Below are 24,476 nucleotides of genomic sequence, written 5' to 3' on the forward strand. Positions count from 1 at the left end.
GTGGCCATAGCTGTGCAGGAGCAAGGTTTGTTATTATTTAGTAGATTACTGTTACTATTTAGTAGGTCTCAAACAAGCAATTGTCAGTTACCAGAAGGAGAATACAGAATAAAGTAGAAAAGGTGGCAGTGTTCTGTGTAAATCTAGTTTGTATCAGCATTTTGGATACTTTGTATGGACTTCTCCTGCTAGAATGTATAGTAGATCGTAAAGCTCAATTGAGTGCATGAAGGATGATGAAAAATGGAGAACAGCTTTGGTGTAGATACTCGACTATGCATCAAGAGTTGTCAGGATGGAAAATAGATGATTGAAGATGATCTGAAGTCTCAAAAGTCATGAGTTAAAGTGAGGACAGGGCAGGAAGTGATTTCTGCCTTTTTCCCTGAAAGATGTAGAAGTTGGGTTCAAAACCAAGTGGTTCTTCATGCAGGAAATTTAAGACTTTAGAAGATAAAAACTAACAATTTTTATTTCATCTTTGAGCACGAATTATTATGATATACTATAGACTTGGCAAGAGAAGGACTGGATTTTAAACTATGAAGATCATAGACATCTACTTTGCCAGTGACAAGCTATTGCTGCTGTTCCAGTTTGAAAATAATGCATATTTTCCATGTTCATTCTTCAACCTATTACAGCACAGTAGAAACCTAACTGAATTTTAATGATTTTACTGTAGTGAATTTGAAACCAATCCAGAATAATACTGCCTTTGTTTTTAATGTTTGTTTTGCTTAATGTAAAGCCTTTTCTAGCTAATTAGTTGAAGTTTGGTTATGTGTTTCATATTTGTTAATAAAATCCAAAGAGAAATACTGCTGTTTAAGTGTTGTGATTAGTAGTTACTTGTATAAGTTTACATAGGAATGCTGTTCTGATAAAGCTTAATATTCTCTTCCTCAGTTTAGGCTGTAAGAGTTCAATGAGTTTTATGTTAGACACTGTACAAAAAGCTCATCACTGTGAGGAAGATAGCTGATAATCAAGACCTGCTTAGTCTTTGCTTCACCATCTAATCTTGGTGCTTTCAGTTGCACATCTGAATAATTAAGGAGATGACCCTTCTAAAGGGACAGATGGAGGGAGAGCTCTGATGAAGAATTTATCATAAGAAGTAAATCTTGCCCTTGTCCTCGGCACACCGTGTCAGCTAAAATTAAAGATTGCTTCATTAAAGATTGCTTGCTTTATTTAAATCATGTAGCTGGCAGCTTTGTTAATTAGCTTTTTTAAACACAGGATTTTACAGTTGATGAGTTTCAAAACTTCACCTCACTTCTGCATCATCCAGGAGTTGCAGTACCTGTTTTCATGACCACTGGCTTCCTTGTACATATTTGTATATGTGCTGCTAGTTTCACCTCATACCATTTTTTGAAAACATAACTAAAACCTTTTCTTGCATGGATTGATATTATTTCCTCTGTGTTGATATAAGAATAAGGTGTAATTCTAATTTTTGTACAACTTTTAGGAGATAAGTAGAGTACAAAATTGAGTGACTTTTACCAAAGTCTGAGGTTGCTGCGTGTTCTGTTTGAGTCTTAATGAAAAAATGTAATGATGAAATGAAAATAAAGGAACTACAATGTGTTGTCAGAGGTGAAAACTAGGCAATCTCTTTACAGTGTCTAACAAAAACAGTAGAATTGCTTTGATGCTTTTACTTTGGCTTTAACAGGATCTGAGCAGTTGCTAACATGACTTTATAACAAAACATCAAAGCATTAAAGGAAATCAATTAATGACTACTTACCTACTTGTCTATGTGATATTTTCTGTTCAGAGTCCCCTTATTAATGTAAAGCGGTTTTTTTTTATTATTCAGATTAATATTTTAATAAAGGCTTTTGTATGACAACATGAAATTTAAATGCCTTGCATTCATTATGTTCTGGTGGACTTGTAGTTTCTGGATAGTTTCTGATCAGATTCACTTGCCCACTTATAAAGCAGAACTTCTGTGCTCTGTAAGATTATAATTTAAATTGCTTAGACTGAGCTTACAGGAAAAGATGGTTTGAAAAACTAATAATTAATAGCTGTAAGTTAGACATAGTTTGATATAAAGCCTTTTTAATGTCATTGATATGGCTGTATGCAGTCTCTGTTATAAGTAAGCTTCCATGTATTCTTGATAGCCTGTCAGTCTAATTGCAGTGCCTGAGAGAAAATGAAAATATACCTAAGACTTTCTCTATGTGATAGCTTCTCCTTTTTTTTTTTTCCTGTGTTTCTCACTTATTTTGTTGAGAATTTAAACAGTTGAATCTGCAAGCTCCTCAGCATGAGGCTTCATGGATGTGGACACCATTGGTTCTGTTCCTTGATGAAGTGGCATCACAATGTGTTACTGAAATATGCAAAACCATTTAGTGGTCCTGAAAAAATGCTGTCTGCTTTGTTAGACTTGTAATCTGCAGCTTGATTTAAAGGGTGTTTAGAGTGTGCCTTAGAGTCATTTGAGGATACTTAGTGTGTTTAGGATCATGAGAGTCTCCTCTCTGTCTTGCCCCTTAATGTGTGCTCTAAGGCAGTTCTGGTTGTACACCTTTGCCTTATGCAGGTCTGTGTTATGCTGTTAGTAAGCTGATAATGTTTCTGCTCTTTGATGTAAATTGCTGTAAGGCTTCAAAGAATGTAAAAACTTGGGTTACAGTTCTAACTTTTGTAGTTTACTCATTTGCTGATGCATCTTGTTAGGTCGAGTAACATTAAGTCTTTATAATCGTTTCCACACATACAAGGTTGTTTTATTTTGTTTGCCTCTATCTCTTGCATATATGCAGAAAAAAGAGAAAAAGAAAGTAGAGTCATCTTTAAAAATAGATGTCTGGTCTCAAATTCTAGCAATGCCTTTAAAAGATGCTAAACTCTTAAAAATCCATAAGGTTACCAGTATCTGGTAGAAATGATACCAGCTCTTTTTTTGGGTAGGGAATCCTATCTCAGCAAAATTGGTCCAGTCATTCGCTGTCATCCCTGAAAAGCATATTGAACTCCTGTGTTTGACTTAATTTTGCTGCTTTGGAGGAAAAACATTCTAGTGCAGTTTTATTTTTCATAATCAAGAAAAGAGTTTTTGTGTGTAAAGTCTCATCTGATTACTTCTCTAGAATGAAGAAGGAACACGAGCCTAATTTTATTTAACAGTGCTGGATTGAGTAGAATACACTCACTGGGTGGTGGCTAAAACACGAGAGAAGATATTGCAAGACTGATTCCCCAGCAGAAGTGACCTCAATAAGGAGCAAGTATTTTTGTACTAAGGGAAAATGTGGAGCTTAAAAGCGTAAATGTTTTAGTTTAGGGAAAAAGAAGGCTGTTCCTGCATTCTTCAGGATTCCATGTATGTCTTCAGCTATTAGCTGCTGATAACTGTGCAGGGGCCAGAGGGGATGTGGAGAAATACCTGTTTCAGACTGTGTGTTGAAAACATCTGTTGCAGTGAATGAGGTCAAATTTGTCCTAAATTTAATCATACCAACAAATTTTTAGAAAAAACTTCAAACTAATTTCCTGATACTAAAGCAAGTTATGTTCATGTCTTTTGTGTCCCTGTCACGTGTACAGAGACATGTGCAATTGCAAGGTTTAAGCCTGATGATATGTCTGCAAATACTTTCACTTGAGATTTTGTTGAATTAAAATTTCCCTCTAACATTTTACAGCCTGAATTCAGCAGTAACAGCTGTCAGTGCCCCCCAAAATTAAAAATAACTGTCTTGTCTAAAGGGGAAAAGCAAACAATAGAAACATAAATATAAGGGAATTTAAGAGCTTTGTAATGTCTTGAAACTTAAAATGCACGGAGTCAGGGCCAGGTGGGCTGAGGTGCTGATATAGAGGAGAACCTCTCCTTTCCAGGGTGGGCTCTGCCCTCCATTCCACAGACCTGTCAACAGTGTGCCCATCCCATTTTCCAGATGGATGAAGCACTCAGATGGTTTCTTTCAGTTTTTGGAGAGTGTATTAAATATATTTATAAACATCTAGGTTCCAGTGTTCATAATGTAGGGATTTTAAACATATGCCATGAGAAAATACATTAAAAGGTCTCATCTATTCCATCCTACTTCTGGCTTCATCCACAGCTTCCCAGCAGAATGGTTGGGCAGCTGTTTTTAAAGGAGACAGGCAGCAGTGGGTGGTTTGTTGATTTTCTCCTGCCTTTCATTTCTTCTTCCCACTTTTTACAAAAAAACCCAACTGCCCCTACCCTATACTGCATTTCTAATGGGTGGAGAAATCTAACTGATACCAGATGAAGCTGGAGAGGGGATGAGATGCGACTTTTCTTTTTCCTGCCTGACATCCTTTCCTCTAAAACTACAACATAATAGTGTTGTTTTGAGGGTCATGATTGCTCCAGTCATCTGCTATATCTGGCTGATTATTGAATGCAGGCAAAGATGGGCAGAAGCTTAGGCTTTTCCTGGTGGAGATACTGAATTGTAAAAGATAAAGGAGGCTGTTTGAAAATTAACAGACTGGTTTTTAAATAAGTGCTTCTTTGAAACCTGAAAGGAAATTGTCCCAGGGTGTAAATTCAGTTAATATCCCTGCTGCCTACAGAACAATGTCACCTGGTTAGTTCTGTCTGGAAAATGTGAAAGACTAAATACCAATCGAGCAATCACTGTCAGGTTTCACATATGTGAAAACAAGACCTGGAGAAAAAATTAAAGCCCATTCATTGTTTTCCAACTTCTGTGTTTTATAGATTTATGTACTTCTTTCTGCAAGCATGTGGACTAGACATTTTGACTTGGCTCTTATATAGAGACAGCCAGCAATGATCTTAGAAATTGGAAGTTTCTGATAATACTTTTTATAAATTAGCAGGAGTTACTAACTTCAAAGCAATGTTGTTGCACTATAACATTTAATAGTGATGGATTTTTGTATGTAACTGGAGCAAGTAAGGATGTTATTTATAGTTTATGAATCTATTGTGGTTGTTTTCTTTAGATCTTTGGAATAGTAGATGCAAGTTCTTTTTCTTGGGGAGAGTAACCCTTGAAGACAGTAACCCTTTTAACCTCTTGCAACTATACCATTTTAAATACCTATCAAGAGATGAATTCAAAGAACAAATGGTAGGGGTTAGTGCTCATGGGAAAACAACAGTGGAATAAACTGCAGCAAGCAATGGTTTTTGGTTTGTCCAGGATTTGCCATGGGTGTGTTTTGGCAGAAGGTGTATATTCACTTGATTACCAACTCTCCTGGATCTTCTTCCTAGCAATGGTCACCATCAGCTTTAAAGTATAGCATTAGAGTCTGAGCTTTTAATATTCAAGAAGTGTTCTTGAACATGTAAATAATCTCATAAATTAATTTCTGAGTAGGAAAATGAAGAGTGTGGTAAGAGCATAAATATGGCTTATTTTCTCTAATGAATTTATAGTTGCATTTGGTATGCAGTGACCATTACTGAAGATAAATACAGTAAGAACTGAAATGGCAGAAAAATAGTGATTCCTACGAGAAGGAATGGCTACCACTGTACTTGGTGGCACAAGCCATGGTTTGGCTGAAGCACAGTAGAAAAGCATTGTTATAAAATCTGATATCTAAGGCTTTATCTAGTTTCCAGTTAAATCAATAAGACTAACTGATCCTAATGGAGTTCTGATTCTCACTCTGTCCATTTGCTGATGGTTTTGGGGACACAAGGGACTTGATTTTCTTCCCAATTCAATGTAAAAATTATTTCTGTCACTCCCTTCTCATCCCAGATCTGATTCTGCTGCCAAATGGACTATCAGCAGCTTTGTCTGGACCCAGAGTTTGGGCTGAAAAGCAAAGTGTGGTTTGGATGTGTTGGTTTTAATTAAAGCAGAGATATGAAGTTGTATCCCTGCTGTACATCCCCTGTGGCTCCCTCTGCCTTGGCAAGGTGAGCTCTCCTCCTCAGGCCCAGTGCTCACCAGATCTCCCCCACCTAGGCACAGGCATTTGTCCTAGTGCTTCAGGAGGTGAAAGGTATGGTTGAAGAATAAAAATACTTTAAAAAGAGCTTTTCTTCTAGGGTTTTTTAAAATAACTGTACAAGGAGGTGCCAGTGAAGGCATCAGCTAATGCCTTTGCACTGATAAGTTACTCAGGCAGACAGTTATCTCTTACACAATATGATTAAAGCCCTATTTTAAATAGGGATTTTTTTGTATTTAATTGGTTCAATAGGCAACAATATCAGTCATTTTCTAAAACTGAAAGTGGTAGTGCCAGTAGTGCTACGGTAGTTGAAATTTTGAAGTATTGGAATTTTTTTTTTCAGATTTAAAAGATTAGAATGCTAAATTGGAATAAAAGCTCATGTACAGCAAGTACCTTGATTCAAACTTCAGACTGCTAAAATTAGCTTTGTCTGGAAGAGATCTATTTGTAGGTGTTACAAGGGCTTTTTATTTAAACTTATTTAGCTTGGTAATTGAAAATTTCAAGAGTTTTCCTTACTTGCTCCACGTGTGAATAAAACTGACATATGAGAGAGGAAAATATGCTGCCTCCAAAGTCTTGAGAGAAAGTAATTAAAAGTAACCAGGTTGGGTAAAAAAGCACAGATAACTTTAAAAAACTGCTTTGCTAAAGCCATTAGTCAAGAACTGTTCAGGCAGTTATTAGCGGGTTTCCATTTTAAAGCTGTTTTTCAGTAAGCTATACAAATTCTGAACTTAAAAGCTACTTTATAATAAACAGTTGTCAGCTGCTATTTTCTAATATTCTAAAAAGCCAAGGAAGTCTTTGTTTTCTGTGTGTTCTACAAGTTTACATGCATGCTTGCACGCACCTTTTTACTCAGCAAAACATAACAAATAGAATTAATATAGTGGAAAGTATATGTAGTCACTGGTAAATTAAAATTATAGTCAAAGCTCAAGCATTAAGATTAATGTGTATTATATAAATCAAGGGGGTTTTGACGTGAGTGATGCATCCCTTCATGTTATACCCATTCTGTTTTATGCAACAGTATTCTTCTGTTCTGAAACAGGCTCTTCCTTTGACCTCTTACTGTTTTATTAGTGAAAAACAAGCTTCAAGGCTACAAATGGTTAGTTGTGACATCCCAAACATGGTTTTCAGCTTGAAATAGTTCTAATATACTATTGGGCATTTACGTGCAGAGTCAAAAGGAGAAAGAACAAGATGCTTTGTGTTTTCTGTGTCTTTTCTGTAGCAAAATTAGACCACAGAAAAGCCTGAAGATATCTTAGAGACTTAATCCTTTAAGCATATGTAGTCACGAACTCTGTGGTAATTTGAAAAAAATTGTGGAATTGAAGGTTTATAAAAGACACATTAAGATTGATCCAAATGCAACATGAATGGAAGTGTGTGTAGTAAGGGTCTTAGAAACTGCAGAAAAAAGGGTTAAAATGTGGCTTGTGTTGATAACCAAGGTCACCATTCCTAGCTGTAAAATGTGAGGAATGTGCTGTTTCTGTCAAGACCCAAAGGCTGAGGAGAAGGCCCTGAGGATGCTGTATCCCAACTCCAGGAGAGCAGTCATGAAGGAGCAGCATGCCCCATGTGCTCCCCATTCCTCTTGACTGGGGAGGAAAACCTGATAATGGACAGACAGCAAGACCTAATGCTCACTGAGACTGAAGTTTAGTGATTTTGACACAAAGGACCATCCAGTATTAGTGAGTGACTCCTAAAGAACAAAAGATAAAAAACCTTAAATTAATTTTTTTTTAATCACCAGCTGGAGACCCTAAAAATTTCAGGAGGACAAGACTAGTTGTTTTCCCTCTGTCAAAATAATGTGGTGAAAATAATGTCTTGGTACTTAGGATTATGTGGGAGTGAGAGTGAGTGAAATCTGAAAGTGTGAAGGTGTAAAATCAACTTGCTTTTTCTTCCTTTTATTTTATTCTTTCCGTAGTTTTGTACTGGACTGCATGGTGTGAATTCCCCTACAATAGCTTTCTGGAAGATAAATATTTAACTTGCTGCTGTTTTATTTTACTCTTTTTGACTGCTTGAAGTTTGTTAAAAATGGGTTAAAAGATCCCCAAAATCCAGAAAGGCTGGAAAAGCAATATGGTATCAGGTATCTTTATCTTACAGTCCAGCTTTCTGCAGGCAGGGAGGGAGGTAGATATGCAGGAGGATAGCTAAGAACTCTGTAGTCTTTATTATTAAAAAAAAGTGAAGTTATCTTGCATTTGGGACGTTACTTGGTATAACTTGTCATGCTGATAGTATTTACCATAGGGAAATAGCACCTTCTCTGCCATCCTTATCTAGGAATGAACTGTCCCAGTGCTCCTGGTGAATCTTCAACATTTGTCTTGACAGCACTTTTGATGAAAAACTGAGGATAAGAATGAGGTTAAGAGCACCTAAGTTGTTGCCTGAGTATGTTGGTTCTAAAGATTTCTGGAGAACAATTTGCAGTAAAAGTTGGAGGGCTCTGAGCTCTTGGTGAGGTGTTCTTCTCCCTCATAGTTACAGCATTACATGAGGCTGCTGAAAGCAGTGAGGAATGCCAAGGGGCATAATAGAGATAGGCCAGATGTACTGGCATGTGAAGCTACCACATTAAACTGTGAACTAATTGAAGTGGATACTGGAATTTGCAAAACCTCCAACTCCAAAGAAAAAATATGCTCTGACTTGTGGGGTAGAAGAGGTGGCTCTTGATAGATGAGTGAGCAAACACTCTCTGTGGATCTGCATTTGGAAGACACTCTGTGGCCAAATGTAAGGACAGGGAGAAAGGAAAGCTGCACCTCATTCTAGGAAATAACCTTTTTTTTTTTCTTTCTTACTAAATGCAGACTTAATAGCATTTAATACTTCTGTGGAACCACAGACATCCATATTACCATGTAAGTATGTAAAGATGGTTTATGAGCATAGCTAATTATTCATGGTTGATGAACACAGATAATTTTTACTTGCTTATCACCACCATAATTGAGCAATGAGAAGAATAAGTTAATCCAAAATTCTCTAACAATATTTTCAGCCATTGCTCTCTACAACCCAGTGAAAGTTTTATTTTTTTGTGTCCTCATGTTAATAATGCATTTTTATTGAAAAGTCTGAATGACCACAAGGCTGGTTTATCAACCTGCATCAGGCTCAAACTGCTCAGTCAGCTGAAGGAGAATTCCTACTTTTGCAGTGGTTACTCAGTCACAGATGTTCACCTGCAGGTGAAGCAGGGATTGTGCTTGTGCAGCTCAGGTCCTCATGCTGCTGCTCAAGCCAGAGTTTACCACTAAATCTCAGGGGATGATCTGGTACAAACTGCTTACTCTGGGGTGGGTCTAGTATCTTCACTTGCCATCAGCTCTACATCTTAATCCACACGCATTAGAACCTGAAAAGGTGTTTCTGAATGGAAATTGTATATCTTGACACCAGCAGCTTAGTCTCTTTTACTTCCTTAGCCAAGTTTTATTGCAGAATTCTTGCCCGTGCAGGGTAGTTCTTATGATGGCCCTGACAAGACTGGATTGTGGGGGTGGGGGTGTTCTCTGTCAGTAGAAAAAGTCAGATTCTACCATGGCTCTTCTTAGGAGTATAATCACTTTACACTGGAATTTGTCTTTTTGGACCAGAGGATTAGAGTTCTGTATAGTTGCTCTTAAAACATTTCAATCTAATTTTGTTACTGACTGTTCATAATGCATGCCTTTGAGCTATTAAAAGTAATTTGATCTTCCCATTTTTCTTACTATTTCAATTAAAATTTGCTGGACTTCTAAATGCATCTTAAAAAGCAGCTGTAACAACTTTATCATGCTTCTCTTTATAAATGCTTTTTGAAAATGATGAATGTTTAGAAAAACATCCTTTTGTGACAGGAAAATAGAAGCAATACAGCTTGCAGATCAGCACTTAAATATTTTTATGCATAAATTAGTCTAGATCTTACAGTTGCCTCTATATTGACTGAGAGCAGAAAGTGGCCAAGCCTGGCGATGTTTATGCAGCCTCAGAGCACCGTGTGACACTTTGTGACACCGTGTTCCTCCCGAGATGGGAATGGCTAGTACAGATCCTCCTACAATGAAAAAACATCCTTGTATAAGGAGGCAATTGATGATTTTGTGAAAGAATTCAGACGGACAATAATTTCTATTGAAATCTCATTTTAAACCCTAAATATTGAAGCCTCAGAGGAAACAATAGTGAGCCAGCTGTAGCATAATCTTTACTCAGTAAGTTATTTGTTTTTTAGAATATAGTGCCTTGTTCACAAGTTTCTGTGGAAACTTAAAAACATAGGGAATATGAAATTCAGAGTTAAATAGCTGTAGAGACTTGAAGTCTAATGGAAATAGAATGGAATATCAGTCCCTGCTTGCTCAGAGAATTGGATACTGTCTTCAGGCTAATAGGTTTCTGTAGTAAATAGCAAGGGCTCCTGCAGCAGGAGTTGATGCAGCTGTGAAAATGTGCAGGGAATTTCAGTGAAGGATTCCAGATTTGTGCTACAGGGGATCTCTCTCCCTCCTTACTCCTTCAAATGCCTCCAGAAAGAAAAGTATGGGCTGTTACCAGCTGAGAAACTTGCTGCTGAGACTTTCCTTAATCAAATAGTCTTTATTCATACTAGTGAGCAGGTCAATTTGCTGTCTTAGTAATGGGTTGCGTATTCTAAATATGTTAAAATTTTAAAAAGTAATAAAAGGAATGTTAATTGTTCTGATATCTAGTTGTGGCTACTTCTGAGTTAGACAAATGTAAGGTGTTTTTAGTTGTTTCTAAAGCATCTTGGAGAATGGTTAGCAAACGCCCAAGAAAAACTTGCTGCCTAGCTCTCTTGGTGCTAGAAACAGAACTCAATTTCCAGTTTTACTGTTTCCTTAGGGTTTAAAAACATTAGTTAAGCAAGTGGTATGTCTCAGTAATGATGTTTGTGCTGCTTTCTCCTTCCTTATGAAGTTTTATCAGTGAAGCGTTTAGTAGTTTTACTTTTTGTGTGAAGTCAGGGAAAAAAATCAGTATGTTAATCTGTTTTTCTAAAGTTTTGCTTCATTATTCCGAAAAAAATGCATGTTGAAAAAGAGGGTGTAAATGACAAAGGATATTGTTCCCATTACTAGCACTAGATGTTTTAGGAGTGAATTTGCTTTCTGGAGAAGAACCTCACTCAGTAGTGGTAGCCTGTTTTTCAGCAGGAGATGTTCATTGCTTGAGAGTTGATTACTTAGACCTTTCTCACATTTTAAGATACAGCTGAGATAACATAGTGTTTATAATTCACTGCAGCTAGACCAGAAGTTTAAGTCTCTTGGTTTCTTGTTGCTATTGCTACTCTTCCATACACTTGTATCACAGTCTGTAAAAAGTTGGTTTCTTTATATAATTAATATAACTAGTAAAGAGATTTCTTTAGTTATCTGATTGCAGAGTGTAAGTGGAGATTCTAAGGACAAAAGGTGGAATACTGGAGCGTGAGAATGCTGCTGTGAGCTGTTACTGCACTGTAAACTTCCAAAGAAAAATAGGCAAGGCTCCTGTAACACTTTTCCATGAAGTGTTTGGATCATTTAATGGTTTGATCAAGCACCAGAGCAAACAAAATAGACCTCTGCTTTAATGGGCTGAAGGATGTATCAAAAATAACAAATTCTGTAGTATCAATGAACAAATGGTACACAAGCACCATCATCTTCCTAAGAAATATCAAGTCACTTTTGTTGTGGTATCTTTCTCTTTTAAATTACATGCAACCCTTGTCAGAGAAACATCTACAGCTGATCTAACAACAAGTGGTTAGCAATTAAATGGATCCTTTGATTTCTACCGTGCTGTCAGCTGATGATAGTTGGCTTGAAACAGAACAGAGATTCTTGTGGTATTGTATGATCTCTACGGCTCAGGATTGTGCATAAGAGAAGAAAAATGCTCCTTTTCGTTCTGGCATTGTACAGTAGCTGATCAGAGCAGCATAGTCTGCTTCTGTTAGCCCACACTCATCTCTGATGCCTTAAAAAAAAGTGACTGCATCTTTCTAAGGTAATTTCTGGATATTGTCACTGTTCTTGTCACGATTCACTTTCTTGTTGTACCAAGACAAGCTGTAAGAGTGTGGCAAGGCAGGTGGCAATGCTCCTGGCTGTTCCAGAACAATTCCAGCAGTTTTGCAGTGCTCGGTGGTGTGGAGTTAACCTCCCAAAACCGCCCTCATCCACAGCCTCACAGGAGCTGCACAAGCCACTGCACTTTCCTTGTCATTGCTACTGTAGGAGGAATGGCAATCTCATCTGTAGTCAGCTTAGGGGTTTGGAAAATGGTGCTTTCTCCTCTAAAACAAAACCAAATCAGACCAATAGCCCATAACTGGAATGGCAAGTGCTGCCCTGAGGTGTTGTGCTCGCTGGGAGCTGAACCAAAGAGGTGGGACTGGGGGAGCCCTGCAAAGCCTGGGATACCAAACTGCAGTGGTGATGGGGCTTCAGGAAGGAAAAAAGGAATTTCCTCCCTGTGGAAGAAATGATTCATGGTATGAACAATCAGCTGCTTGCATTTGGTGTGCCTGGTTTCCTTGTCAAACAGAAAGTGTGTGAAGGAGTTACAGAAGCTCTTTATTATATTTAACAGTTATTTGGTAAGACAGGACAAAAACCAGATCTGCAGTATTTTGTTATATTGCCTGCTCAAAACTTCATGAAGTGCACTTCAAAATGAATGTATTAAAATCTGTAAGATACAGGTTTTGTAGATCTTTAGTTTCCTGCTAATGAGGCGCTGGTTTGAAAGTGTGCACTGAGTAAAATACAGCAAAACTACAGACTTACATTACTATTTGTTTATTTCTAACCTCTGCAAGGACAGAAGAGTATTTTGTGGTGCGACTTCACCATTCCTATTTTAGAAGTATCTTTGTTACTTTGAAATCTTTGGGATAATTAGCAAGGCTTGGCATTTGTTCCTTTTTAAGGAAAAGTCCTTAAACCTTTATTTCAGTCACAGTACATGTTTTGCTGCAGCACCCTGTAGTTCTCAAAAAGCACAGTAGGGATGTGTAAAGGTCAGGATTTGGTAGGGTGTGTGCCAGTGTGCCCCAGGAGACTTGAACAAGTGAGCTTGTTATCTTTTCCAGCAATTCTGGGGGGAAAATGCTGGTCTTGAATTCATGCTAGCTTTTTCATTGATCTTTAGGAAATGTAATGTGATTTGTATACATGAGAAACTCTTACTGAAAGGTCAAAACAAGACTGAATAAAATAAGACTAGAAGGACTTGTTACAGTAGTCCACTCTAAGGTTCTTACATCTGTCTATAATGATAAATATTTATCATAAGAACAAAATGATATCGTTTTAAGTTCTTGAGTTGGAGGGAGTGTTACTGGTTCTTTAATGTGCTAAAATAATGAAATAACAGTAGTTGAAGGCAGACTCAAGCCTTCTATTTCTGTCCTAGTTCTTTTTGCTTTGAGGTTTAACCATCAGTGTAAATAGCATCCAACTCCAAGACCTGTCCTTGCTTAGTTAGGGATTTCTAATGAAAAATGCAGATACTCACAGTGGTGTTACTTGCACTTACCTGGTGTTACTGAAACACAGAGTTTTGTGCTTCCCAGAAGTGGTGCAAGCTTCATGGCTTCTGGGATGGGTTTTGTGGCCTGGGTGAGGCTCTAAGTGGGCAGGGTTTCACTGTTGTGCAGGTGGGGCCTATCTAAATATATACTTGTGAGAATTCTATTGCCTCTGTGTAGACCTAGGCAAAATTTCAGGTGTAGTAAGATTGAAATTACTTGCATGTATGTTCTCAGCTTTGCCACATGCTTCCTTGAGTGCTGCTGGAGGAAAGTTTAAAACTTGCCTTGTGTTTCTAAATCTTGAAGACCTGCTTTGGATTGATCTATTGGATCTGAGCTGCTTTTTTGATATTCAAGTTGGGGCACAGTATTTTTAAACTAATTTTTAAACTTCCAGAAGGATGAGTGCCATAATCAAATGCATAACTTTTCATGAGAATCCCTGATTTCATTGTATTTTTTTGGGGGAACAGTGGTAGCTTACTACTGGAGAGTGCAGTTTCACACTGTTTGGTGTTAAAACTGTCTCCAAACAGGCAGTGAGACATAACTGTTTAGCAAAATGTGATTTTCCTAATACTAATAATTTATTATGGCTGTGTGTAGGTAGTACAATGGGAGTTATTATATGAGTTAATATCAGCATCTTATATAATAAATAAATAATATATAATAAATGTGGTAGTTTATAGGGATCTTTGTCATTCAAGTAAGCAGAAATTATCTAAAGAGGTAAAGTAAAAATCTAATAAACTGTAGACTTCACGTGGAGCACTAAATACCCCTGTTTAAGCAGACTGTAGAGTGGATTTACTGCAAACACTGGTTTTTATTGGGGGCTTGAATGGGGTTTTTTTGTGGGTGTTTTTGGTTTGTTTTTTTTTTAACATTGAGGAAAAGCATTTCTGCATTTTGTGGTTAATTGAAGATACCTTAGAATAATCAGATATTAGAACCTACTGCTACCTTAGCAATACAAGATAATATGAGAAGAATGTTTTATTAATTCAGTCTTCTAAAGTCTTGGAAAGCTCAGCAGACTTCTAGAGCTTCAGAATAAATGCTGTGTCATTTGCTTATTTATATCTGTGATCCAACAGTTTAGACTGTCATGGTCATATCCCAATGCAAAGTCCCCTTCAGTCTGAGGCAAGGCACCAGTTCCTTAGGTCCAGTTGGTAACTTGACACAAATGAATGGAAAGCTTTAAGGACTGTCATGGGGTCATGCTGTGCACTGCTCAGGATGAAATACTGTACAACAGGATGATATTTTGCTTAATTCACTGCTTGCCATCGTGCTGCGTGTCACCTTGTCCCTCTCTGCCACGCTGGCTGTGGCACTGATGTGGTGCAGTGATGAGCCATCTCAGCCAGTCAGCCCCTGAAGGGAGAAGGAGCAGCTCCTTTGGCTCAGCAAGGGGAGAGGCACAAGGATGGGATGCACCAGATTGTCAGGCTCTTTGGAGCTCCCCACCAAAAAACTGCTTTGACATTAGGATTAGTATAAAAAGTGGTTTTCAGAAAAAAAGGAAATACTGTTTTGAGGGCTTTTTGCCATTTCTTCTTACTGAGTATTTACAATTTTCATTGTTCAAATTTCACTACAGAAAAGCAGTCAAATTTAATTCAGAAAGCTGCTGACTTAGCTCTTCCTTGTAATAACAAGATCTGGGTCACAAAGACTGGAACAAGAGTAACACTGATGAACTTGCAGTGTTTTACTTACAATGCAGAATTGCCATTTTGCCCACATTACTGTTCAGCCTTCTGTTTCCCTTCCAAATCACTGAATGAAAGGCCAGGTAACCTTCTGTTTATTTGTTTATTTTAGAAACATGTACAACTACAAAGATAGTTGGCCAGGTGATGTGCCCAGAACAACTTGTAATTCCAAAAATAGCTGGTTTAGGTTGAGTGTCATGCTGATACCTTGGGAGTTGCCTGGGTTCTTTTTTTGTTTCTTCCTTCCTACCACTGAGTTTCTCTCTCCTTCATTTGCTTTCTTTCTACACAGCTCTTGGCTTTTCTTCCTCTTAACCTGTCAGTATTAGTGGGCATTTCCATTAAGTTACTGCAGCCTAGCTCTTATTCTCTTGGATATAGGGAAGACAAACACTAAGTGTGATTCACCTTTTTATTTCAGTGCTTCTATGAGGCAGCTCCACAGACATCATCATAGATATTTTTGACCCAGAGCCTTTGGGATAGAAAGTCAAGCAGCAGCTTACAACATGATGCCTGTGCATAATGTTTGGTGTCAGGAGGCACCATCCTGCTGTGTATTGGCTGAAGCACTCACAGCTATGGTTATGTCAAAGTCAGAAACACTAAAGGTCTCTTCAGCACTGCTGACCTGTCTGAGCACTTAAGACTCCAGTCAAAGGTGCTTCAAACACCTTGTCTTTAAGGTATCTGTCCTACCTTGGAAGTTCCATACAGTGTTTGTCTTGAAACTGAATATTGCCATCAGCATTCATTCTGTTGTGTAAACAATGGTGGCTTTTTTTCCCCCTCTTCTAGAAAAAATGATTGTTTTGTTCTTGGTTTTAAATGCTCCAGCTTGTTTTAACACAAATTCAGTGTTTTGGTGTGGCATTTCAGAGACAGAGGAAAGCTACCCACAGAAAACCTGCTGTGAAACTGGTTTAATCCATGGTTTTTTTGATTACTCATGATTCAACAGAAAACCGAGAGATTATTTTGGAAGAGACCCTGACGTGCATTTATAAAAGGCACCATTGAGATGAGTCCCTGTTCCTGACTGCTGAAAGTGTTTGCAAGGAATCTTTCTTGTGATTGTAAACTTCCATGCACTTTTCATATTAACTGCTCACTTGATTGTCTGCAGCCACAGATTTGTCACACCTGGTCTAAGGCTTCTTGTAGAGCACAATTTGAGGGAGGGGGGAGAAGGAAATAGGGCAAAGCAGCATTTAAATCCAAGCATCCCCAAGGCAGAGATCTCTGGTGCTGTAACACTGGGAGGTGACTGACTACTGTGAACAGAGCATCCTCCTGGGATTGTTCTGGTCCTCTCAAAACGCAAATCTATCCTGTAATCAGTTAATTATTTGCATTGCATGTAGAAACTATATTTATGACTCTTATTGTTGTTGCAATCTTCCCTTTCTGATAATGCAGATTACTGCTTTCTGGAGGTTGAATGTGTTTTGATTTTTCCAGTGAAACAAAAAGTGGATTTTTTTAGCACAAACCTGCTTTCCAGGGTGCTGTATGTCACCAGTTTGCTAAATGGCTCCTCACCAATGTAGCAGCAGGTTTTTTGCCTCTGTGTTCTTGGGGTAAAGGTGTTGCTTTCCGTAAGAGTTGATCTTACAAAAAAAAGCCTGTCAGCTCTTTCCTAAAATATCGTTAAGCACCTCCAGTTCATTAACTATTTATTGATGCTTTGGCTATAACTGAATATTTTAATTTGGGCAATGACTGATAAGAAGAGCATAATTTGTCCTTGAATTGCAGCACTCTTGCTTTTTATTAACTTAATTTCCTAACTAAAAATGTCAAAATGAAAATTGATGTGATTATAGGTTAAATAGTGCACCCAGAATTTTATATTTAAAGTGTTTCTTTCTACAGTTGAAAGTATGGGCAAATTGGTGCACAAAATAGAATGATTCCACATGGAAATTACATATGCTAATGGTTATATACAAATCAAAGAATTAGACCCACTCCACATGAGGTGGAAAATCTGGCATGGTTAAGACTTGAAAAAAGAGTAAATAATTTTTGGTGGTATAAATGTGTTTGCTACTTGTTCTTTCTAGTCTAGGATTATTTTAGCTCTAATGGCTTTTTTCTTCTTTTCCCTACCTGTACTTCTATAGTCTGTGGAAAATTGCAAAATACAACTTAAAAACATCAAAAATATTCAGGGAACATAATATACTTATTTTAAAACAGAACAGATCTCAAAGTAGTTACAGTGTAGATGAGTGATAATTCAGACTTGGAGCCAGGAAAATATTTTCTGTCAATAGCACTGCATATTTCATGTTGAAATGTGTTAACAAGACATATGCTTATTTATAAGTCTCATCAAATTAAAGTTTAAGAAACCAAAACTAAGGCTTTGTATTTTTTCTTCCTTCCTTCTCTTCACCCTCCTGAGCCTGTGGTGAGCATTACTGTTAGTTCAGAGCACTTGCAGAGGTCTAGTTCATGCAAAAAGAGCAGCTGCTCTCAGGCCTTGTGCTTGTTGTGTGTCTGGTTTGGGGTTTTTTGCCTAGCACCTTTGCATGTCCCCTTGGCTGTTTGCTTATGTGTATTTATATTCTCTGTGAGGTAAAATGTATTTTGCATGACGGTCTTTATCCTTGGTCTCCAAAAGTTGTTCATACTGCATAATAGTTCCCAGTAAGTAGGTGCTTTGCAAATATTTGAATAGCAGAGCAGCAAAGGAATGATAAATGAAATTAATCCTCCATGCCTCTACAGTAGCAGGTGTCTAGAGCTGATCTCTAGTCACCCTTGACTCCACTGGGAATTAAAGCACCTCCTTCTCTGCACTGAGCTCATTATATCTTGTGGCCTGTTTTAAACACTTGACCATGGCAAGGTCATTCTGGGCCCAGTTTATTGTTGACTAAGTTGCCATCATGATAAGTTGATAAGTGTGGCTGGGCCTTGTGCTTCTCTTATTTCATTGTAAGTTGAATTCTGCTTAATAGTTGCAGAATTAACTACTTATAACTGAAATGAGCACATTGAATCTTTAAGCAGCCTACAGTTAAATCCTGCAATCAAAGTAATTTCTATCTAGGGAAGACCAAAATTTGTTGAAGAAAAGTAGAGAAAGGAAAACGAAGCAAGTGAGAAATTATGTAGGTGTTTGCTGTATTTCCTGTACATCAGGAGTTGTTAAAGGATGATTTTGGTTGTAAGAGGATGTTAACAGCTTGGTATGAGCATTTGGGGTGCTCTTGGTCACCATGTAGCTGTGAGCTGGTAACAGGCTCTGGCAGGCTGGTCTTGGATATGATTTACACCCATGAATGGGAAGTGTCAGAGCACCTGAAACAGCAGCCAAGCTGACAGGTAAGTAGATGCTAGTGAAGTGTCTCAAGGCTGTTTTGGAAGTGGGATGTTTGTTTGGGTTTTTTTTAGTAAAAGCACACAAACTGCTTTGAAAGTGCCTACACCTCAGCTAGTGAGGGCCAGATTTACTTCTGGCTTTACTGCTTGCCTGAAGGCATTAATGTAAGCAGAGCACGTAAGCACACTGTTAAAAAGCACTTTGTGGCCAAATTCAGCCTATTATTGCAATACATTAGTAGCACAAGGAAAGAAGGCAATCTGTAATTCTTACTAAGGTAAAAAGCAAGTTGCATAAATTTCCTTGTTGAAACAATTTACTTAATGTTTTGAGTGTTATTTTCCTCTTTATTGCGCTAAATGTTTTCCATATACTTTTAAAGTTAACAATGAAGTGGATGCTTTGAGGATAAATTGTATTTTCCCCTAGGTTCTATAAAACAACAAATTTGCAGTAATTTGTGACCTCAGGAACATCTTTCCTTTAAGCACCTTCTTCTCAAAGAATGTACTATAAAAATATTAAAATGACTAATTGTATAAAGATGGGATAGATGCTATTGAAGAGGCACATAAGCATTTCAATAATTTTACTGCAAATGCATTTCTTATCTCTGAGTGGAACCTTAAGTCCTCTGGATGTTTTGCCTCCTCCAGAGCGCTCGTTAAAATAAAGCTGAAATGTCTGGTGTGTGAGATGGTGTCAGGAGCTGAGGGAGGGGTTATTGTAGTGATACTGGTTTTAAAAATTGTTCCTGTTTTTTTCAAAAACAAAGATGATGTATAGCTGGTGATAGTCTGTGGGCTGGTAATTCTGATAACTGGAAATTGAACAATAGTTGTTCTCATATCACACTCTCTCCAGCATTTGCTCTATCAGGAGATTCTTTAAATAGCAAAATCCATACTTTCTAAAGTTGTTTGTTTTATGTCATTGCCCTCTTATTACATTTAGGTTGTAAGTGCTGTATATTTTACAGAAAAAACATGGTCTATACAGTGCCGATAGCCTATAGTAAACTCATAGTTTAATGCTACCTTATGTCCATAGTGGATTTTTATTTTGATTGTAATTTAGAGACATCTCAACAATTAATGCTACCTCAGTTTGAAAGCTCTAACATAAACCTTCTCTGCAGAGATTCATTTTTCATGTTTAAACCTCTATTAGAGATGTTGTGTAGCTAGTTCTTGGAAGCACAGACCTTCCAAAATTTAACACAAGTCAGTGGGAACTGTGCAGGTGCACCAGCCAAAGAGAATTGGTTTCTGACAAGCATAGTTGATAGACAAAAGCTGTTTTGTGTTTGTGAAACTGCACTAATTCCAAAACAGCTCGTACCAATGTCTCCAGCTCACGTGAGATGAAGGAAGCTGTGCTGGCAGAGGTGCAGTTTTTTGCTAACATAAATTAGGCCTACTTTGTGGTTTCCTAGTGACATTGTCATGTGCAGAGCTAGCTGTAACTGCATTGCAAGCTGAACAAAATTCAGTTCCAGATGGTAAACCGGAATGAAATATGAGAATACAGTATTGTGTATATATGTTTTGTTAGTACACTACCACTTCAAAAGAAGTAACTCAAATGCCTTCCTGGTTGGTACTAGCCCTTAATTCCACCTTACTGTTGAGGAGATTGGGGTGCTTTCTTTGTGGGATTCTTCTGAGCTAGTTGTATTTTCTTTGGCATGTTTATTTCATTAGGAAGATGCTGAGAAACCTCTGCTTCTTCGGAGATAAATTACCTTGATTGTTTGTGAATACCTAAACATTGGTTCCTCTAGAGTCCATTTGCACAGCAGGTGATGCTCAGGAGCCCTTGTGTTGGAGGAAATGGAGGACCTTTCCTCTTAGGCAGTGGGCAGACATGCACAAAATACTTGTGCTTGCTTTTAGATATTTGTCCTGGATCTGGTAAGCACAACCACTGCTGTGGTTAGAGAGATCACAGTATGACAGCATCTGTTTATCCATCATTCAGTATTTTAAGAGATTAGTCCAAGGCTATTCTTAGCACTGGCAGATAGATGGTATGTTATTTTAGAATGTGTATTTATTTAGTGCTTTCTTTAATGGTATCTGTGTTAGCACTTGAGGTCACTTGAACTAGCTGGGGCTGTATGAGTCATTTTTATCCCACTGAATTTACGAATTGTGGTCCAAAACATTTTTTTTTTTCTGGTGTAATTCTTTTTTTCTTGGATTATGACCTTATAAAAATGACATATTCCTTGTGTTGTGCCAAGTGCAGCTCTGAAAATATCCTTTACTTGATCTGTCTTGCCTTCTGGGCTTATCTACTACGAGGCAGTAGAGGTGGGAGGGATTCAGTACAGGGAGCCTGAAGACAGGAAGATGTCCTTACAGTGCTGGCAGCCTTCCTGTGTTTGAAGCCTGCAAAGATGCCTTAGTCTAGGGGAAACAGACAAGAATTGGAAAGATAATCTTCCTAGCCAAAAGTTCAGCAGAGCTTTTGGTTTCGCTGCTGTTTGAACTCAAGTTTCAGAGTTTGTGATATAAAGTTTGTTGGCTGATAGTTTGTTGACATAACTGCTTCTGTAAGCCTGGACAGAGATTGTGTGTGTCACTATTTGTTGATTCAAACTTTAAAAAGAAAAATTTAACACTAGGTTTGTAGAACTTCAGAATCATTGGAGTAAATGGACTTTTTCCTAATATGTGGCTGTCTAAAAAAATATATATTTGTCTTGCATTTGACAAATACACAAAGTTTTTTACAAGTCGTCTTTTATATTGAGACAGTAAATTTACCTGGGAAAGATGTGTAAATATTGAAAATCTGTCATACAGACTTGAATTAAAGGAGGATAATATTTTAAGACAAAAAGAAACCTAATGTTTTTCTTTTAAATGATGTATACTTTTTCAGTCTTGTTGATGCTTAGACATGGCAGTTCTTAGCCAAGAATTGAAGATTATTCTATTTTCTTGATGACTGCTTATCAATTGTACATTTTCTTGTTGTGAGTAGATGAAATTCTGTTTACTTGGGCATTAGAGAAATATCATCCATTCAGGTTCCAAAAGGTAGCACGAGACAAAAAACATGTCAAACAAGGCTCTGCTTAAGTGACTCTGAGGCAGCAGACTGTAGTGAATTCTAAAGCAGAAGTTTAAATTAAGCTTAAATTGATAAGCAACTGATTTTAATTCTGTTTTGTATGTAATGAAGTCAGTACTAAATAGGAAGGTCCACTGCATGCCACTCTCCTCTGAAGATTCTTGACAGTGGGCTGACAGGCAAGAGTTTGTTTTTTAAGAGAGATCCTTTTTTAAATCCCCTTTGTCAAGCTCCATCTGATAAATTGCAAAGCAATACACTAAACTAGCATTTTTTTTCCTAAGTTAAATAAAGCAGCCTTAAATATCCTGGATACACAAACTGGAAAATAAGTTAATCAAACCAAGTTTTATACTTGACATCATAATATTTTTTTTAAACAAAGGAAGTATTATCTGAAGACTATAATCAGTTCAACTCAAACATGCTTTAAGATTTAAAAACTAGATCTCATTTTCAATAACATTTTTAATTAGGGGACCAAAAAGCAAAAGCAAGTTGGGGTTTTTTCTTTGTTTGAGTTCCAATTGGTTTCTCAACTCTGAATGACCTATCTGTTCCAATTTATTAGCAGAAATTAAGAAAATATACTATCTGCACCTGAAAAACAAGTTAGTTACCCAAAGCTAGTTTTACACATCAGCAAACTAGGGTTTTTTCAAGTGCTTTAATGTTGGCAGCAAAATCAAATGTCAGAATAAGTTTATGTGCAGGAGGTTCAGTCATTAGTTCTGGTTACTGTTATTTTTCATTTTGTCATGTGTTTTACAAGGTATTAAAGTTAAAATTTCATTTATATTTTAAAGTACATATTTGGATGAATTTTTCTTTGCTTTGTAATAATCATATCTCAGACTGCAAGAAATGCTCCCAACTCGATGGGCACATATTCCATATGCTTTGAGCTAAGGAAACATTTCTCTGCTGCCTTCACTTCCTGCAGCCTCACTGGGAGCAGGTTTGGCAAGTCATCCAAATGAACAAAAATCCTTTTTTGGCCCATTTGGGTTCTGGCTCTGGTTCATCACACAACTGACCAGACACCCAGCTATGTCAGAAGGGAAAAAATTTTGGTGCAAAAGCAGAAAAAAATGGGGCAGATCTGAAGTGTTACTTTTGTGGTGATGGTGGCAACACTGACTTGTTTGAAGCAGAGGCCTTTTTATGTTTTTCTGAGAACACCTGTGGCTCTCTGAGCCTGTTTTCTTCTCAAAAGCTTTCTTGTAACTAGAGGTGTTTCTTCTAGATTTCCTGTTAAGTGTCCCAGCATTAACTGTGCATTTTCAGTCAAATTTGTCCGAAGTCATAAATGCTTTCATAAATAATGGTGAGGCATCAAATATCAGAAATAAAAGCCTGAGCTTTTAAGCTTGAGGCAGATACATTTAATCCATCCTGGGTTTTGTATGGTACCTGATGGATTAAAAGCCACGAGCATGATCCTTAGCTTGTTGCATGTGAACTTTCCTCTGTCTCCCTATGGCTTGGAGAGCCAACACATCACACCTGACCCTGCAGCCCTTTCACTTTGCTGCTGCTGTAGGAATCAATAGTAAAAATCAGTGGCTGGGATGTCATTAGTGCAGATTACTGCTACTTCTCACTTTGCAATTTATTTTACCAAGTATGGCAGCTTGTGGTCTCAGCCTTCTTGTGAAAAAGGGCAGTGGTTTTTACTGTGAGTTTCTCTTTCAAAAAAAATTAAAATATATGTTTTTCAGATCTTTATATTTAAGCTAAAGCTAAGGACAGTATTTCCTTTTTAACACCGTTTTGCAGAAAATATTTCTTAGACTGAAAATGGGAAAATGAGTATGTGTGCACAGAGGAACGTGGAGGGCATGAGGGTGCACATTCCAGATCTCCTGTGCTGGCGTGGTGATGCAAAGCAGCTGTGAGTTGAGTTAACTGGCTCTTGTGCTATGCAGGCAGCCTGCTCCTGCCTCTGCTCCCAAAAATATTGCTTGGTTTAATACCACATGCTTCAGCTCTTCAAAAATGAAGTGTTGTGCTCACTGTGGGTGCATTATTGAGAACTCTTAATTTCTATTTATTTATTTATTTTAATTTGCTTTGGAGAATTTGCTGTGTTCAGATTAGCATTAATGGTTGAAAATGCATGTTGGTAGCTCAGGGGTTTTTTATTAAATTATTTATGTATATATGCAAAATGTGTACGTATGTATATTAATTTCTTGCTTAAGGGATAAATTAAATCATTAAATGTTGTTAATTTGGATGTTCACATATGGAAATAATCAAAAAGCTAGATTTTCTTTCTCATTGTATTCATTAGCAAAACATAACCTGAGTCAGTGATGAGAGAGAGTTTCTCTGGGGTGGTTCTGCTCTTGTTCTGAGTTGTGGAAATGTGATTTCTGAGTTCCAGAGGAAATGAGTGGCAGTTGATCAAATACTGTCACCAGCTACCATCATGGGAAATGCTTTTTGACTGGATTTGGAGCAGTGTCACCATGGCTAGTATAATAGAAATTGCTGCAGAAAACTGTCATTGCAGTTTGATTGGTTTTGTTGGCTGTGCTTAGTGAATGACAAAGTTTGGTAATTTCTGTTTGAACTTCTTTCAGAGGCACTGTGGCACTGGTGCATGTTCAGATTAACAGCACCAAAACCACTGGGGTTGCTTTTTATTTAAGGGCTATAAAAAGTATAAATAGAAAGCGGATTTATGTCATCTTGCCTATTGAACGTGTCCTATTGTCCTCCTAAGCTTGTGAAATCCTCTGATGACAAAATTCTGACCTGTAAACAGAGGAAAAAGGTTGTGCAATTATGTTATGTTGCTTTTAAC

At 37.5% G+C, this 24,476-nt stretch overlaps 1 protein-coding gene across 2 annotated transcripts in view; it reads left to right on the forward strand.

Moving 5' to 3' along the window:
• The window catches only part of PIP4K2A (phosphatidylinositol-5-phosphate 4-kinase type 2 alpha), a 106,375-nt gene that overhangs the window by 20,788 nt on the left and 61,111 nt on the right, over window positions 1-24,476 (forward strand). The window contains exon 1 of one of the 2 annotated variants that reach the window (XM_079302420.1): window positions 23,539-23,558. The exons of the other annotated variant lie outside the window; for it this stretch is intronic. The gene's annotated coding sequence lies outside the window, so the exon portion shown is untranslated. Of the gene's footprint in view, window positions 1-23,538; window positions 23,559-24,476 lie in introns of those variants that run through there. 2 annotated transcript variants of the gene reach the window in all.

The sequence above is a fragment of the Erithacus rubecula genome (genome assembly GCF_903797595.1).
Source record: "Erithacus rubecula genome assembly, chromosome: 3".
Taxonomy (NCBI): domain Eukaryota; kingdom Metazoa; phylum Chordata; class Aves; order Passeriformes; family Muscicapidae; genus Erithacus; species Erithacus rubecula.